A 14,942-nucleotide genomic window follows, 5' to 3' on the forward strand; every position below is an offset into this window, starting at 1 on the left:
GGAGGTTGTGTACCACATCCTTGTTACCTTAATACTCAGGCGATGGAATACAGAGGACACGAAATTGAAAGTCATCCTCAGCTTCATCATAAGCTAGGACCATCCTAGACTGCATAAGACCCATCTATCTCAAAATTGAAAAAGAAATCTATTGGGGAGTGAGAGGGTATAGGGGTCACATGGCCAGGGGCAAAAATGAATGACAGAAGTAAGAGGGGATGAAGATTGTTTGGGGAATACTGGTTAACAATAGTTATCTTTTGTATATTTCTATTTAAAGAACAAACGTATGAGTCATTGCTTATGGTTTAAGATAAAGAAATGATAACTGGGTTTTTATGCTTTGTGAGAGAAACAACAATAATTAAGCCACAAATATAGAAGGGTTGAAATAGGATGAGGTTGGAGAAAGAGAATGATCTTGAGCCAAATGGAGTAGACAGATTAAGATTACATGAAAGAGCCCAGTAAATAATATAAACAAACCTAGTAGTTGTTAGCTCAGACAACTAACAATCATACGATATACAACACGATATACAACATTATTTTGCAAATGGATTTTCTACTCAGAAGACTGCCTCCCCCACCTAAAAAGTCACCCCCATGAACAAGTACTGAAATAATAGATGATGTGAATAATGTTTGCTGATAAAAGAACCCCCCCACCCCGGAACAGCAAGATTAACATGACAATACCTATTTCTTTTTCAAAATTCGAATGTTAGAGGGGAGAGGGGGGTGAGGAGGAGTGGTAGCTGTAGGGGATAAAAGTTCAGAAAGACCCATCCAGCTGAGATCCAGATGGGTCAGCTTCATTTCTAGGCAGCCCTAGAAGTACCATTTAATTATAGATCATTAGACAAATAAAGGAGGGAGTTGTAATGGAAGACACAGCTGGAAGGTGGACCATCCAGAGGGACCTTTTACTCAGTCTTTCAATACTACCAGGGAGAATTGTTCAACTAACAATTACGATCCACTGTTCTAGAAAATTCTTGGGCCGAGGAAGATAGTACCTGTTTTATCTTCTGAGTGTATAACTTGGTGGACTAATTAAATACTTTAGAAAGTGAATTAATTAAATACTTGAGAATGTGAATTTCAGAAATACAAATCTTAGAAGAAGGATCTTAGGAGGAGAGAACAGGATCTTAATTGGGGAGAGGATATAAAATATGTGGCAAAAAGAAAAGGGAGATTATTTGAAACAAAAAAGGACACCAGCAAGATGGAGGCAGGGAGGCTAGGAGACAATAATGGGGGAGAGAGAGAAATAGGAATAAAATACAGAGACACCAAGTTTGACAATGCCCCAATGAAACCTGCATGCTGTCTTATAAATAGTGATTGATACAAAGAAACGGAGACCTGGGTTCTCATTTCAAGCTCACTAACCTTTGGCAATGTGACTGTTTCTAAAATGGCATACATTCTCAGACTTTCTTTCACTGTTCAGGAAATGATTATAAAGTGTTGTGAATATGAACTCATGATAGATAAGACTCCAAGGACTGATATACAATAAACAATGGAGAAATGAAAACTATTAGTATAAAATTTCATTTAGTGGTGACATCACCAGACATTTTGGTAATTCTTTATTGTACTTGGGAAATATTAAAAACCCTCTAGGTGTCTCTTCTTGCATGGTAGGCCCCACACTGACCACAAAGCTTCATATACTGGCAACATTTCCTTCAATAAGTCAGAGTGGTTTTCTTTCCCTTTGTTTAGTAGAATAAATGCTTTTTCCACTTCTGTGTCTTTGCAAGTTCTGTTCCTCCCAAACTAGTTCCCTGCCATTGCTTTCTGCGGTGCTCATCTTCACCCTTAGACTCGAATCTAAGTATCTTTCTCACAGTCTTTGATTTACTCTGCTGGGATCTGATCTCACATGTCACAGCTCTTTACACAGCTGCCAGTTCCCAAGAAATAATTTTGAATGTTTTATGGATGGATTATCTTTTTAATGCATATGCCTCCTGCAAGCTAGCACTTGCTATCTTGTGCTGAGCAAGAATTAAGTCAGTTAGCTGAGTGACCATTGTCCTTTGAGTATCACTGAGGAAAAACAGTTAGTTCTAACATTTACAACCTGAAATAATTAATACAGTATCCCATGTCTCTATAGATCATTCAGAACCATCAAAAAATGAAGCAAGAAAGAATTTTACTGTCTCAAAGTACACTCTTGTCATCCAAATTATTCAAACTTGGGGCTATGTTACTGTTTGGTTTAATAAATAATGTCAGTTTTTTTTCTTATCCTACATCTCTAAAATGTGATGTTTCTTTTATTTTGTATATTTTACACAATAGTTGTCTTGCTCAAATATATATATAGGTATTTCTATATAATACATAAATATGTATTTATTTATACATATATAATTGTATTATGTACATATAATTTTAAGTATATATACATATTGATTATATATATATATTTATATATGTATATATATGTGTGTGTGTGTGTGTGTGTGTGTGTGCGCATTCACACAGAGAGAAAGCGAGATGGAGACAGAGACAGAGACATAGTCAGAGACAGTGACAGAGAGAATGTTGTGTGGAGAGTAAAAAGGAAAACTGAAACTAGTCAGAGGGAGAATGTTATTTTATACATGGACATGTAAAAGGAACAAAAGTTTTGAAAGTCAGTGCTTCTAATTTCCTGTCATGTGTTTCCTCACTGGTGGGTATGAAATTCTTCTTTCTGCTCAGAGTACATGGTGTCTCTCCATAAGCACTTATCTAATCAGCACTGGGATCATATGTCACATGCTATGTTATAATGGACAGTCTATGACTGCACTCTCTTTGCTTTACATAATTGGGCTATTTTAGAAGGGTGTTCTGACTTTCCAGTACTCAACACTATGTAATGCTGTAATGAAGATCACAATGTCAAACACATTGCCAGGAGGAAAGTCTCATTTCATGTTTTTCTTTCAGTTTAGCTAATGTAAATCACAGACAAAGCTGAACAATGTCAGTGGTCCCCAGTATGATTCACTAGCAATGGGAATCCAGGAACACTGAAATGCATAGTTTATTTGAAATAAAACAGAGCTGTCTTCAGGGGTCAGAACAGGGAAGCAGGACAGACACAGACATGGTACCCTAATAATCTCCATCCCAAGATGCACGCAGAGTAGAGCAGAAGTCATATTGCAGAAGAGGTGACAGTTAATGAGGATAGAAGTGAGCAGTTCAGGAGAGGGAATTACCAAGTAAGATACTGCCACACTGTCAAAAATGTTACAGAACAACCCAACTCCTTCAACCCTGGGTCAGCTTGATTCTTGTCAAAACAGAGAAGGAAGAGGGAGGGGGTGGAAACAGCTTCCTTTCCTCAAACCAGGGCAGTGCAGGATCCCTTCAGTGAGAATAACTCTCCAAGTACTTCATCTTCCCCACACAACAAGTCTCAGACAGTTAAATAGATGTCAGTGCACAGCCTCTACATGGCCTTTTCCTTCAGCATAACGACTGTGCCTGTACATTCATTCCCCCCACAGTTCTACTCTGAGGTCTCCAGCCACCATACATCCAGGACAAGATAAACATTATGCATCTTTTTTTTAAGCTTTTCTTTTACTGGATATTGTATTTATTTACACTTCAAATGCTATTCTCTTTCCCCATTTCCCCTCCCTAGAAACCCCCTGTCCCATCCTCCCTCCTCCTTTTTGCTTTTACAACATTTTAATTACATGCAAGTATTAAGGTCAGGTCTAGGTTGAGGAACTAGCAATACAATAGATGCAAATAGTCAAAGAAAAAGCAAGAAAATAAACAAAATTCTGTTAATACTCTCATGCTCACTGTTTCTAACGGTTTATCAGGATGACCAAAATATCTGAGCCAACTTCCATGTCCTAACCCAAAGTCATTTTCATGTTTGAAGCCAACTTCCTTGTTCTAGCCTAAAATTTACATTCATGCCAGAAATTACTTCTTTGTTCTAGCCTAAGCTTTAGATTCCTGCCTGAAATTACTTCTTTGTTCTAGCCTAATGTCAGATTTCTGTCTGAAGCCCATTTCCTTGTCCTTGGCTCATGTCAGATTCTTGACAAGCAGACTCAAAAGCTCTCCACCTATCCCCCTTTTTTATTTCATAAACAAGACTGAGCCTGTCTTAGGTCATTCTGCCAAGAGTGACTTCCTTACCCATCATGGAATATGCATTATCAAAAGCAGTGTATTTCTGTCTTAGGTTGGTAAGGCTCTGTGCAGAATCTTACCCGTCCTTGGCTTACCAGCCTGTTAATTTAATAACTCTGTCTGGGTGTCCATTTTCAGGTTCAAGTCATGTACTTTGGCTGCCAACATGTTGATGCTGTTAAAGACAAGCTTTAACACAATGGGCAGGAATAAAAGTATTCCCAGGACAAAAAGGGCTAGCATGATCAATCTATATATGCCATTCTTGAAGTTTGACCAAAATAGTAATACTGACCCCAGGCCATGGATAATTGCATCAGTGTTCAACAGAGCAGCAATCTTTAAATTCACAATTTCACCATGCAAAGTTAAAACAGCCAGAGAGGTGTTAGAGTTATGCCAAATATACTGCAAGTATCTTTAAACGTTTTCCTAATTATAATGACTACCACTGTAAATTTTAGAACTAACATGAATCCAATGGTATTTGGCTTGATCCTCAAGATGGCTCCTTATTTTTAAACTCTGAACCTCCTTCCAATAATTTGAATAGGATAAAGAACATCAATCTGTTGTTCCAAATGCCTAACTAAATCCTCTTGTATATTCAACACATTAGTAACATTTTTTGCTAAATGATTAACAAAACGAAGTTAGCTGTAACTTCTTGTGTCAAAGCAATTGCAGAAGCAGTGGTATTAGCAATTAATGTAATTAAAGCTGTTACACCAGCAATAATCAATCCCACTACCCTCATGCTTCTGCTTAAAGCCTGACAAACTTCTTCCAGTTCTTGCAAGGTTTTTTCAGAAGACCAAAGTTCTGTGTTACTCATGGCAATAAAACAAAAGCTAGTTGATAGACCACAGTAACTGACATGCTGGATTTCAACACACTAACACAATTATAAAGTGTACAGTCATTGCAACTTACATTAAATACTGGAGAAAAAACAAAAGTAAATTTAACTTGACAATTAACACATGTGCTAACACTTGCTTGAAATCCAGGTCCTGCCCCATCTTTATCTCTTGCTAACATAACATCATAGAGAACTGTTGCTAATTTTCATATATGTCTCTAAAAATGTTCAGAACTGGACTTCCAAATGAAGACTGTTATTTCCAATATTGAATTGATTTCTAGATAAGTACATAATTGAGTGTGAATGACTGGTCACATTTAAGAAAAATACAAGAGTCAGTATAACTTGTCTTTTGATTCTCTGTTCCACAAAGTATAAAAACTTGAGGCGAGGTATAAAAACTTATATAGCCATCAGGGGTATAAGTAAGCAAAGGTGGGTCAAGAACATATGTCCAATACTGCTTCCCAGTCACCATTGTCAGGGCACTCAGCAAGCTCACAGGTCAGCATCATTCTTTTTTTGGGCATCTGCATGTCTCACCTGTTGCTCTGGCAGCCACCATGCTCCTTTAGCATCCTACAGAAACAACACAATCATGCCTTCTTCCCCATATTAAATACCTACAATCTTTGGTATGTTAGAGCTCCTGGGAGTTCAGCTTCCTCTGGGTTTTGGGGAATTGGGTGCAGAGCTGGCACCCTAGGACTGCTCTGGGCATCAGTGCACTCCATAAGGGTCAACATTATGCATCTTGAATGTGGAGGACAGACAGGCATGTGGACAGAAAGGAGAAGTAATAAAACATATGTGTATGGGTGTCATAATTCAAGTTTCTAAGAAGTCATCTAGAAATGTAGTTGTAGACATTCATGTCAATATCAGGCATGGTATCTCACACATGAAATTTCAATATACGGGAGGCAGTAGCAGGCAGTTTACCATAGGGTTTGAGGCCTAGTCTACAGAATAATACTATGTATAAAAACCACACCTGTGCCCCCAAAATTAAGGAAAAGAAATTAGCATAAAAATAAATATTTCCAGAATGTTTCCGCCCTCCTTTGACTGGTGTACTGACTTCACTGCCCACTTCAGAGTGCAATAGGCCTAAACCTCAAGGACGTATTCTGACTTCAAGTACAGTTCTCTTTTTTATTGTTTGAGAATTTTATAATGCAAAAATATTCTTGAATTGAAAGAACTGTAATCACTCAGAAGTGGAAAGAAATCAATCATACATTATACCTTCACTTGACCAAAGCCCTGTGTAAGTAGTAATTAACATACTGTTAAATTTTTCATTAATTTCTTTTTCTGAAATGGAAAAAATGAATGTCAACCTCTGAATTGTGTTTCAGGACATGATTTTGGCAGTAGCTGGCTAACACTGTTAATGCACAAAATACATGAGATTATAGTTTAAGTGTAGGGACAGGAAACACGGGCAAATGGAACAAAATTATAAATTAATAGAGTACATACTTATTCATCGTATGAAATTGTGGACATGTGGCAGCTGTGAGTAGGAAGGCAATGGGGAATTGCTGTGTGCTGCTCTGGTGACTGGTCAAGCAGGTTGAAAATTTAAATGTGTTTCTAACTTCAGACCACACAGAAGCACAATACAGGAAAGTACGTTGAACTAAACTTTGCTGTGAGAAGTAAAGTTGTCCACCTTTGATTAGAAAATAGAGGAAAAGAAACTGCATATAGAAAAACACAGAGCTCATTAGGAAATGATTTTCTTAACAGTTGATGTAAGTAGTAGCAACTAAAAAAAAGATACTTTCATTTACGGCACCCAATTTAAGGATAGAAAAGAAGACAAATTACACTTAGAATATATCTGAATTTACATGATTGACAGAGGACTGAAATTCAGTACATGCCATCTCTTCTTCAGATTTCTGATCAATAGATAACAACCCCAGCAAAGAAAAGTGGCAAACCTGGGTCACAAGTAAAGAAATTGTATTAGCTAATAGAAATTAGCTTAGGGAATTAGGCTTAATTTACTAGTAATCAAAGAGACAATAGTTGTCATATCAGAGATAATTTAAAATATAATGATTTCATTGTAAGTCCACCTGTGTAAGATTCTCTGCTCTATCATCCTTAATGAGAATGTTGATCTATCTGCACTTCCATATACAACCACCTAGGCCAAGACCCTCCCTCGCCCTTCATATTTGATCATCCTTATTATCTTGCCAGGTTCCTCATCTCTCACCCTTCTCCAACAGCAAATGACACCCTGATATCAGTAAGGATGCTGTGCAGTCATGTACCAGCCATTCCTCTTAGATCAGCTGCCTCCCCTTGCTCACTCCCCCTCCATTCTGCTCCTTGGCTTTGTGAAATCCGGAGGTGAGAACAACCACATCCCCACAACAAATTCCTATTGTTGTAGTCCCTAAATTAGTTAAGATTTCTAAAATAAAGACTTCCATACTACATTGAAAAAAATTATATAGTGACCAAGTGCTTCTTTAACAAATAATGATGTATCTGTGGTATATGTGTGTGTGTGTGTGTGTGTGTGTGTGTGTGTGTGTGTAATGCTGAATAAAACTTAGAATGAATAAAACAACTTCAGACATGAGAACTAAAATGAAATATAACTGAAATATGACTTTATATAAGAATATAGGTAGTATTAAAATATGCTGAGCAAAGAAAACATGGTTCGAGCTATATATACATATATACATCATATACATATACATGTATTTATGTAAAAATTTTCAAAGTTTATATTTTGAAATTTTTTATGGGAAAGCAAGCCGACCAGTGCTTTTCAACCTGTGAGTCAAAACCCCTTTAATGCTGAATGACTCTTTCCCAAACGTTGCATAAGACCATCAGAAAACACAGATATGTATATTATACTTCATAAGAGTAGCACTTATGAAATAGCAATGAAATAATTTTATGATTGGGTGTCACCACCACATGAGGAACTGTATTAAAAGATTTCAGCATTAGAAAAGTTGAGAACCACCGAAATAGATTAATAAGTTGAGAAAGATATCCTATCAATATTGCAAGGCACAAATGTCTCTTTAGAAAGTAAAAGATAGGCAGGCCTGTAGAGATGGCTCAGCAGCAAAGAACACTTTAGCACTCCTCTAGAGAACCTGAGTTCAGCTCCCAACAACCATGGCAAACAGCTCACAAATGCTTGGAACGCAGCTCTAGGATCCTGAATCCTATCTAAGAGCTCTGAAGACACATACACACACATGACACACACAAAACCATGTGAGTAGAAATAAAACTAACCTTTTTTAAAAAAAAGAAAAAAGAATAATCATTTGGAAAAATATATAAGACCATAAAGATTATAGATACTCTAGATATGAAGTGGGTTTTCACTGGCACATGAAGATTGCAAATGCTTCCAGAAAGTAGCCCAACAGTAGGAATTTGTTGTGGGGATGTGGTTGTGCTCACCTTCGGATTTCACAAAGCCAAGGAGTAGAATGGAGGTCAAGAAGGGGAGTGAGCAAGGGGAGGCAGCCGATCTAAGAGAAATGGCTGGTATCTGACTGCACAGTATCCTTACTGATATCAGGGTGTCATTTGCTGTTGGAGAAGGGTGAGAGATGAGGAATCTGGCAAGATAATAACATTTCTGAATTACTGTAGCTTGATACATCTGAGTAGTGTGAATGTGAATGTCAGTTTATTAGTCTATAAGTTTTCTATAAACATTAAATATTGCCTATTATAAAATGGAACAAAGGTTAAAATATCATAAAATAAATTAGACTAATGTGATAATAAAAAGAAAGCCTCTTTTATGCTATTAAATATTAAAGTATTCAAATTGTACTATGCCTGTCTAGCCAGTAAATATTGTACAAATAAATGCATCATATAAGTATGAATTGTAGCACTGTAGGGTTATCTTATTTCTAGGGGAAAATTAATTAACCTTCTTGTAGTTCATCATATGTAAATTAGCAAAGTCTTCATGACACACATTATCCAAGAAAATCTTAATTGTTATAATGAGCTATGCTCATAACTTATGTGATAAGCTGAAAGTATCAATGTAACAGGGCTGGAAACTGATGATGTGTCAAAACAGTAGGATATAAAACATGAGAATCTGAGTTCAAATCCCCACAATTCAAGAAAGAGTTGGATGGGTAGCACAGTTGTCTGCAATCCCTACACATCTACAGAGAAAGTATAGCTAGAGACAGGAGTATCCCTTGCAACTCACAGGCCAGCTACCCTGGTGCATTCAGTGGAAAACAACTGAAACAGGTCATAGCCAAGATGGAAGATAAGAATGATACTCAAGATTGTCCTCTGACCTCCACAGGAGTGCCATGACACATACATATTCTTCCTTTCCTTCTCCTTCTCCTTCCCCCTCTCCCTCTCCATCCTCCTCTCCCTCTCCCTCCCCCTCTCCATCACTCTCTCCCTCTCCCTTCTGCTCTCTTCCACATTCCTGACAATTCTTGGTGAACTGAAGGATAACATGTAGACCACATCATGCTGTTAGATTCAGCCCTCTCAACTCTCAGTAATAAACTAACAACTACATACACACCTCCTAGACCTCCCTCAATGTGACTTTTGCACTTTACTCAGGATCTCTGGATTATTTCTTTTCCATGAACCCCCTTTCCCATGCTCAGCTTTAAAATTGGTAGCTAATCTAGCTTTGGAATTTCTCATGAGATAATTCATCATATTTGGAATATTTTACAAGAGTTTCTCTTAAAATAGTCACAGATGGAGCTACCCCATATAAGACATGTAATCGCAGCTCCCCAGAATATAGTTCTCTCCCTTACCAGGACAGTACACTGGCTTTAGTGTTCAACTAGTTGGATTCTTTTTTAAAGTAATCTTATGTAAACAATTGAGTAACATCATTTGTGACTTTATCACTTACATGTTACAAACAGGAACATGGTTGGCTCAGTAATATAACATGACTTGCTGAATTCAGGACCTTTTGTTTAAAGAACTTTTAGTATACAGTTACCAAAAGTGTTTCCTAAACTCCTTGTTCCTTAAAACTCAGGGAGGCCAACAAACTGCTATGGCTATCTGCTTAGGATTCTAGAAAGTCAAATGTCAAACTAGCCATCATTAGATCTGAACAGATAAAACTAATACATAATTTTTAAGAGTCAAGTATTTATATCATGTCCTTTCAGATATTTTCTTCTTTTATCTTAAACATCACACAAATCTTGTTTAAATACAGGGCAATTCACATAAAAGTGTATGTCATATATGTGATAGGACAAGAATAAACAAAATCTCCAAGGGAATGAAGGGACCTAAAGGAAGGAGGAGAGGTAAGTAAGGGTAAGTAAGGGATAGGTGGGGTACAGTTTGAAACACACTCAAAGTATATCATGTATCTGTGTAAAAATGTCATATGCAACTCAGTGCTATGGATATGAATATATGCCAGTAAAACAGAATCAGTAATATATATTAAACATTGAAAGAATATGTCCTTGAATAAATGAGGAAATTAAAACTATGAACACTACTAATAATTGTAAGAGGAGTAAAATGCTCTTGGTTTAGCATTCCAACAGCCTCCATTGTTGGTGAGAGGTCAACAAGTTTGGCTCGGGTCAAGCAGGCTACTTGGGAATTATTTAAGCAATGGGAAAGCCATGAGAAAAGCTAATCAATGTTAGAACACATGAATGCTTTCTTCATTGCTCACAATGATCACTCATAGGAAAATAGTCAAGCATCTACAATTTCAGAAATTAATAGCAGAAGCAGGAGAATTATGCATGAAGATTTTAGAACAGATAGTGTTAGAAGTTAGAGTCAGAAAGATTCTGACTAAAGAAAAAAATATATGCTTAGGGATTGGAGGGCTGAAGAAATAGCTCAACAGATAAGAGAACTGGCTGCTTTTCTGGAAGACCAGTTTGTTTCTCATCTCCAGGGTGGCTCACTATTGACTGTAAGTGCAGTCCTAGGAGGATATGTCACTGTGTTCTGATCTCCAGAGCCAACAGTCACATTTGTGCTGCACATAGATACATACAGGCAAATGCTCATATACATAAAATAATAAAAACTAATTAAATATTCTTTTAACAAATCCTCTCCTCAAAATTTGAAGAGTTGATATTTCTATCATTTGAAAGAAACAAGGGGGCTGAAGAGATGACTCAGTGGTTAAGAGCACTAACTACTCTTCTAAAGGTCCTAAGTTCAATTCCCAGCAATCACATGGTGGCTCACAACCATCTGTAATGCGATCTGATGCCCTCTTCTGGTGTGTCTGAAGACAGCTACAGAGTACTCATATAAATAAAATAAATCTTAAAAAAAAAAAGAAGGAAGGAAAAAGTAGGGAAGCTATATGTTGTTGTTCAATAACCCTGCATAGAGGATAGAATTGTTTCCTGCATTTTTTCCAAAGCTTTAAACATTGTAAGATCTCAGTACAGGAAGAACTGTGTTTGTGAACTTTCCTACAGGTAGCATGGGTTGCTGTGTTTTTAACTTCATCTTTAGAATTTTTATGTCTCATATGACTTCTAGTCATACAAATTGTGGAGAAAAAATGGAGATCAATTAAATTGTCCTCTGAAAATTGGTCATGAATCATCAAGTAACTAAAAAGGGAGATGAAGAGACTAAGGCACGGAGCAGAGGGATAATGTTTCCTCTCTTCCACCTGCTCCTCCTCCTCCTCCTCCTCCTCCTCCTCCTCCTCCTCCTCCTTCTCCTCCTCCTCCTCCTCTTGCTCCACATCTTCTTGTCTGAGCTTCTGTCATGAAGTAGAATCCAAGGTCCTCAGGTTGAACAAGGGATGAGATACTTCCTCTACCACACTACTAGACTTCATCTAGCTTCCTTCAACCAAGGAAGTCATAGGGAAAATATGCCTAGTCCTAAAATAGAAAGAACTTATATACACCCTTCTGGCCATAAAAATCCCCCAGACCTCCAGCTTGGAGGATTCCATAATGTGAGTCACAGATCTTTCTTTCTTTCTTTCTTTCTTTCTTTCTTTCTTTCTTTCTTTCTTTCTTTCTTTCTTTCTTTTACAGTCTAGTTGTTATCCCCTCCTGGTTTGCCCTTCCTCATCCCATGGCTCCCACCCCCCTACACCTCCAGTCTCCAAGAGGATGTCTCTGTCCTCTTACCCCACAAGACGTCCCCACTCCCTGGGGCCTCAGCTCTCTCAAGGGTTAGGTGTGTTTTATCTCACTGAGGCCAGACAAGGCAGTCTTCTGTTGTATATGTGTAGGGACCTCATATCAGCTGATGTATGCTGCCTGGTTAGTTAGTCACAGATTCTTAAACAATTTCCTCTTGCTTAACTTTTAAATTTTGATTTTTGACCTAAGGTAAATCATAAAGAGACCATTTCTGACACTTGCTGATTGTAAAAGAAGGCTTAATTTAAAATAAAAAAAATGACATTTTCCAATAGGAATTAAACACTTCAAAAATATGTGACCATCATCAAAAATACTGGACAAAGTTAAGCTGAATAAAACTTATAGAAACTAGTTACATGAAAAGTAATCTTATTCCTAAATAATTATAAAGTATAAAATATAAATTTCCTTTATAATTTTGTAATAAAATCTAAGAGATTTAGGACTATTGTCAGTCACTCAGTTTTGATGCCCTGTAATGTTTTATTCTGCAGTTATTTCTCTTATGAAAACTGTGCTTCCTGGCTTGGGCATACTGGTACAAATTTTATTTCAGTATACAAAAGGTGAGACAGGAGAATTACTGTTAGTTCTGTTGATTGGAAAGAAGCCTATAATACATAGCGACAATAATAAATAATGCAAAGAAAGAAGATAGAAATAAAACAAGCCAAGTTTTCTGACCAAAATTAGAAGAGATTGCCTCAACATCCTTCCCAATATTGATTGAGTGTTTCTAGGTTGAAACTCAGATTCTAAATGTGGTGGTGCTTTTCCTGTTAGATTCCATTATTAAACAGAGATAAAAATAAATCTAAAATGCCACATGGCACAAGGATTTACAGAATAACTTGAATACTGCCTTGTTATGTATGTATAAAGCTTGAAAACAATCTATTTATTTGGTTTCTTAATCAAACCTCTAAATAAGAAATTTGACATGATTTTATACCATTTTATAAAAACAAACTATTTTACTTAAAACAATAATTTCTCAAATTCTGTGTGGAAAACAAGAACAATTTCTAGACACAAAAATCATCTTTATGAATGACTGATAAAAATACTTATGAAACACAAGGGTGAGTAAATTCTGCCTTTTAGGCGAACAACCCCTTAATCTCAGACAAGTGCAGTTAAATCTTTCAAGAGTATTAAGAATTTATAAGTATTTATTAACAGTTGAGCATTAAATTAGAGCTATTTTAGAAACTCTCAGTAATAGCACTCACATAGATCATAACTCAGAATAAATGTAGGAGAAAAAACCAAATTTGGTGTCACTCCAGAATAATCAGTTACTAAAAGGACATTTTTAAAGAGCAGATGGAGTCTGTTCAGAAATACAAGTAACATTTGGAGCTAAAGGGCAACCTGCTTGCTGCAGATGGTCTTTGTGTCTTTCTGGAGAAAGTCTGGAAGCAAGACTTCCCAAAAAAACATCCGGGTTCACTTTCTTAGTTTCTGAGGAAATGGTTTCTCACAGTCATGGTTGGAGAGAAAGCAAGATCTCTACCCACAGGGTCCAGCATTAGGCAAAGGTGGGAAGCAACTTGTCAGAGCAATTGAACCAGGCTCTCTCTTACTTGTTGACAGATCTGTAGCATCTTTGATCAAGGGTAGAGCTAGTAGAAAACAATTCCCAGAGCTGCTCTCCTGAGGAGGAACCCAGTTCCTTTCTGAGACTGATCCTTGCATCTTCATGGCCCATGCTAGTGGATGGCATTGTTGATACGCATCAGAGGTAGCTCTTATGCACTGGCCTGTGAGTTGCCAGTGTTAGCTGGAGTGTTGGGTGGGGGTAGCACTATAAAGACCTGGGTATATCTAAAGGTGATGAGCCAGTGTTGAGTCTGTCCGAGGATCTGTTCTCCTTTCTAGCCACACAGAAAAAAAATGATGGAAATCATCTCTGTCAGACACGAAGTTGACTGCATTCAAATAGCTGCCTCATCATCCTAATTTTTCAGTATTAATTCCAGAGACCCAGTTGCTAAAATTGAAGAATATGTCATAATGTCTTCCACTTTACAAGTTAGAATCAACTCTGTGCCTCTACCACTTGATGTTCGGCACAAGTTAAGTCTGTATTATTATCATTATTATTACTCTTTCAAAACTGCAGCTGTATCCTTTATTCAGCTGAAGAAGGATCCTGGCGATATATTAGCTTTATAGAATGGAAAAGAGACATGTGTTTGGTCTGCATTTCTATGAAATAGGAAGGAGCATATTAATTTCTCAAGTTAAAGTAAAATGAAAAATTTAGAATAACAAAAAGATGGATATTCATGTCATAAAAGCTAATTTCCAATTCCTGTTGTGTGTTTGCCTGGGCAAATAGGCAAGCAGATAGGATTTGCAGTGACAGTCTGAGAAAGCAGATGATTCTGCTAAATCAGTAGACATCTGGGGAACTCAAACAACAGCAGTCAACATTTAAAAGAAATATGTGTGACATTTGATGGTTTTGCTTTTGTTTGTAATTCCCAAACACTAAAAAGCATATACCTTAATTCAAGATACAATATTTCATAAATCCCCAGAAGTCACAATGTTAAATTTCATTTCATATTCTTTGGATTGGCACCTTAACTACATAGCCCACTTTAACCCTATGCAGAGTAGATGGGAAGGCGGAAGCACTACTGAGATAAGAAGTCCCATTCCAATGTCTAGAGAGTGGATTGTTAATTTCCTTACTATTGTGACCATTTGTATGCCAACAAGAT

Source organism: Grammomys surdaster, unplaced genomic scaffold (genome assembly GCF_004785775.1).
Source record: "Grammomys surdaster isolate TR1022 unplaced genomic scaffold, NIH_TR_1.0 267, whole genome shotgun sequence".
Lineage (NCBI taxonomy): Eukaryota > Metazoa > Chordata > Mammalia > Rodentia > Muridae > Grammomys > Grammomys surdaster.